Source organism: Nematolebias whitei, chromosome 8 (assembly GCF_014905685.2).
Source record: "Nematolebias whitei isolate Nwh7 chromosome 8, NemWhi1, whole genome shotgun sequence".
Taxonomy (NCBI): domain Eukaryota; kingdom Metazoa; phylum Chordata; class Actinopteri; order Cyprinodontiformes; family Rivulidae; genus Nematolebias; species Nematolebias whitei.
Window position 1 is genome coordinate 45,337,443 of NC_056505.1, and position 5,032 is coordinate 45,342,474.

At 40.0% G+C, this 5,032-nt stretch overlaps 1 protein-coding gene across 1 annotated transcript in view; it reads right to left on the reverse strand.

Moving 5' to 3' along the window:
* Positions 1 to 5,032, reverse strand: part of marveld2b (MARVEL domain containing 2b) — a 55,496-nt gene that overhangs the window by 12,153 nt on the left and 38,311 nt on the right. The window lies entirely within an intron of this gene.

Consider the following 5,032-nt stretch of genomic DNA (forward strand, 5'->3'; position numbering starts at 1 on the left):
AAACACACTTATACAACGTGTTATTCACATATTAGGGATTGTATTTTGTATTATGTTATGAGGTGTTGGGTCGCCTTTATGCCTGTTCAAACATATACTTTGTGTGTGTGTGAATATTTAGACACTCTTTGATGGTTTGCAGAAGGGACGAGGAGTGCTCTTTAGGAATGCTTTAATAAGCATTAGGAGTGCTCTTGACCTGGAAGCTTTGGCCCGCTTTTACGGTCACAGGCGCTCCTTACTGGAAGGATGAGCCATCGCTTTTGATGATGGTTTAATTAGATCCGTTGTTCTGGTAACCATCAAACTTGCTTTGATCTGCTCTCACGCGATCCGGTCAGGGAAGAAGGTATATAAGAAATGTATCAAACAACAGAGAGTTGGAAGTCCGGTGTGGATCAGCACGCGCTGATGCCATATGCCATTTTGATGTGATTCTCCTTTACCTGGGTCGAAAACGACTTCCCGGCCAGTGTCACGGTGAGAAGTTATTTCATATCAATCTGTGTGTTAAGAGTGTACATGTTTTTTTGCTTGGCTGTTCTCTGTGGCTGGATAATAAAGGACACTAATTTATCCTAGCAGTAACAGCTTCTGTCTTTCATTTTTTCCATTTGTCTGAATATGTGCCGACCGTTTCACGAGCCCTTTTGATAAAGAATTTCACAATACATTTTTGGCGACGAGGATGGGATGTTAAGAATTTAAATAAATAATTCTGAACGGCTGCACCATATTCAAACGAGGAAAAAAAAAAAAGGTGTTGAGAGAAATGTTGATGCGAGTTGCATAGTTGTGCCGGGTTGGAAGAGTTATCCAACCCTGGCTTTGTGTTTAAGAGGTGGAGGGGACGCCCGAGCCTTTGTGTGAGAGTTTAAAACAGAAAAAAAAAAGTTTATTCAGACGCCTGAGGAGGCGTGAGCTGAACGGAGAAAAAGTTGTACCGGGATGGGAAGAAGTCCCATCCCAGTTGTTTTTTTTATTGTTTTTGAAGAGGTGTGAAGAAGCTCATCTTATGTTGTTAGAACAATTTTTCTGAAAGCAGATAGTCCGAGTGATGTTTTGACCACTTTTGCAGGCAATAGAGGTAAAAAAAAAGATGGCACCAGTGACAGGACTTCAGCATAAAATCAGAAAATGCAATTACAGGCTCAATGGAAGAAACAAGAATGTGAGGACCGCCTGTTTGTTGAATGGACGGCTCGGTGCTCAGTTTGTGAGAATGAGCAGTGTAGCTGACGGGGCGGTGGAGCAGGAGTCCCGGTTGCGAGGAAAGTTTGAGAGAAAGAAGGAGAAATGTGTTGAGGAAGTTCAGGAGAAAGAGAAACAGTTTTTACAACGAAAACAGTTGTTATCTGATGCGCAGACAGAGTGCAAGCTAGACCGCTTGATTAATGTAGCTGAGAGCGTGGTATGCAGGCGTAAAATGAGGAAGAAAGAGCGTGATGTTTTGCCGGAACGGGTCGGAGCTTATGTTGCAAGGTTGGCTGACGGATGGAATCCGTCGAGTTTAATATCACAATCCACAGATGCTCGAGTTTTGAGGCTGTTAGACAGAGGTGGAGGTCAGGTAATGAATTCAGCACATCGAGTCAGAGCTTTGCAAGACTCAAGACCGTTGTTTGAAGTTTGTGTAGAAACAGCCCGACAGATAACATCGGAGGACTCTGATTTACAGGGTCATTGGGTGACCCTGTGGGAGTGCGAGCAGAGATGTGCTGAGGGGCGCGCTCGCTGTGCGTTCACAAGGAGGAGCACAGAGCTGAAAACTGTGAAAAAATCATTTGGCCAACCCATGGGTCGTGGGCCGAGAAGGGACGGCCAGAAAAACATGCAGGAACCTACCCGTTCTGCTTTCTGGAGGGCATTAATGCAGGCAGGAGTGCATGCAGCTGAGATGAATGATGTGTCAGCTGAAGAGCTGAGGGCTGGAAGCCATTATTGGGATTAGAGGGGCAAAAGTAGGGTCCAAAAGTTGACATCAACACTCTGAAAAGCAGATATTGTCAAACATTGAACATCAAAGGTCCAGAATTAGAGAGCCCAGATTTTGACGTTAAATTAAAAAGCCCCAAAACTTGAAGGTGATATTGATTTTAAAATGCCAAAGGTCAAAGGAGAAATTAAGACATCTGATGTTGCCATTAAAGGCACAAGTATTGACATTTTGGGCCACTAAGGATGTTTTAAAATGCCTAAAGTCAAGATGGTTTAAGGGGAAAAGGGTGGATTTGAAATGTCTAGAAATAAATATGTTGTTTGGATGTGTTAAATTAAGCTGTTTGCTTTGAAAGAAGTGCATTGTATATTGTTTGGAAGGAAGTGCAACATATGTTGTTTATAAATGGTTTACCTGCAGCTATAGTTTTGACAGCATCTAAAAACAACTCTAGAAGTATCCAAAAATATCTGAGATAAAAAGAATTTCACCATCTTGTTTTGCAGATGTTTCACATTTAAAGTGAAAGTTCAGCTCTTTTCAAGAGGGGTTCTGTGGAAAAAGTTAACATCTCAGTTTTGAAAACTGATGAGTTAAACATTTTGAGTGGGGCCAAGACTAGAAGAAGGATTTCTTTTTAATAAATAAGTTAATTATTGACACTTTTTGCATGAAGTGGTTATGTATGAAGAATTGTTTGATTAGTTGTAAGAACAAGACAGATGATGAAACTGCAAATACAACGATGTGAAGCGTGCAGCATTAGAAGAAAGAGGGTCACGATAGTAAAATACAGAGATAAATAGGGGAAAGGGACCATATCAGATCTGGCAAACGGATTTCATTGGCCCTTTGCCATGTCACAGGGGTGTAGATATGTATGTACGGCTGTAGATACATATTCAGGTGTGTTGGTGACTCATCTTTGTAAATATGCAAATCAGACATCTACTTTAAAAAGTCTTAGTATGATGAAATAATTTTATGAGGGTCCCCTTCAGATACAGATAATGGGACCCATTTTACTGAAAACAGGTGAAAGACTGGTCAGCTGAAAAACGTGTTGAATGGATTTATCATATTTCCTTATCACCCACAAAGCTGCTGGGCTGATTAAGGGAATGGATGAACTGTTAAAAAAAAAAAGGAAATGCTGAGAAAATGAAAGACATGATTTGACAAACTGAAAAGTATTTCAGGTCAAATTCAAGCTATAAAATTGGTCTGGGTCTGCAATATCCCAGAGGCAGGAGAAGGAAAAATGGGTAAAAGTACCAATTTATAAGTGTTATTAAAGAGAAAACTAATTCTTCTCTCTTTTTGTTGAAAAGCAGTTTTATTGTTTCCACAGCTGGATGCTCTCCTGGTCTTGGTTGTTTGGACGATCAAGGTCGCCCCGAGGAGCTGGTGACAAGGTGCCAAGTCAGATCGGAGTGCAGGCTGTTTGGGCATCACGTGCCTTGTTGCAGATGGACAACGCCTCATCAGCAACACCAGGACGTGTCGTGGAGGAGGATCAGGTGTTCACTTTGGTTGAAAAAAAAAAGATGCAAGCAAGATCTGAGTGCAAAGTGACTTTTGACATGCTACCACAGGGAAACCATCCCAGTGGTACCTTAGATGTCAGATTGGAGTTGTGTGGAGGCCCCACTGTGCAACATGTGTGGGAACGGTACATGCTAAACCAGATGAAAGAAAAAAAAAAAGGAAGAACGAAGTTTGATTTTTACTGCCAATTAAGGAGAAGGAGGAGACGTGCTTCGTTGGCAGTTACTCAAGAAAGGTTCTGGATACCATCAGTTGTCATGACTCAAGAAGAAACGGTCAAAATACTGATAAAAGAAATAAACTTGCAGCTAAAGATGTGGGGGGAGCACAGAAAAAGTGCTCTCCAACATAATTGAAGCTTTGAACTTGTTTTCCTGTGTACCTTGCAGTTTTTTTTTTGTACAGCTGCAGGAGGAGCCCTGCCAGAGGGTGGTGTCACTACATCGAATCATCATAAGTGGAGGAGAGTACAAAATGTAATGAAGGCAACCACAGTTATGCAAATATCACATTTTGCCTTTAATAACTGTCTGATAAAAGAGTGATATGTATGTTGAAACTAATCATGTTAACCCATGTTTAACCAGAGACAAGGTATTGTGTGATTAGACTCATGAACTAGGTTAGAGCAACAATAAAAAGTACCTAAGGTGCCTTTCTCTGGATGTGTGTGTGGTGTACATCTGTGAACTCGGAACAACTAGACTTATCGTTTGACTAATTATAGTTCCTTACTCCATGGCGAGTCTCTCTGGATCATTTAAAATGCGCATTGAATGAGTCCATAGAGTTGACTGAAATGATCAAGTCTCATAAGTCTAAAACGTGTCTGATCTAACAGTGTCCACCTGCATGGCTCAAAGAAAGGTTTTTACATATGGCTAAAACTAATAGTATAGGCGTCGGCTCACCATTGGTGGGATATATTCACAGGAATATTATCTACGGCGCAAAATATATGCAGTATCCCTTTTGTTTGTTTAGTGAAGAGAAGAATAACTAGTTTGATCTATGTATCTCTGTATTAACTTTGTGTATTTTGGGAACTTGTTTTTATATTATGAGGGTTTAAAAAAAGAATTAATCAGGAAATTTATAATACAGCTGGTACATGGTTTGGTGAAAAAAAAAAAAAACTATAATCTGAACACCTACCAGGTGTTTTGATTTACAATGATCGTGTCAGTGGGAATGTAATAAATCAAAACGTTCCAGGGGTTTGAAACTAGTAACTGTGTGAGTGAGTTATTTAGGATAAAGTCCCAGAACAATTTAGAACTCGACCATTCAGAGGTCGGAGATCGTTTAGAGTTCAACTTAAAGGGATGGCATTTTCAAAACTAAAAAAGTTGTATTGTGGAATTATGTTTTACATGCCATAAAGGCAAAAAGGGTGGAATGATATAAAAATATGTTTTATAAGGTGTGAAGTTGCCTTTATGCCGATTCAAACATATATATATTGTGTGTGTTACTTATTCAGAATTAAATGTCTAAAATTGCCATAAAAGCAAGGGTGGAATGATATAGAAATTATTATTTTAA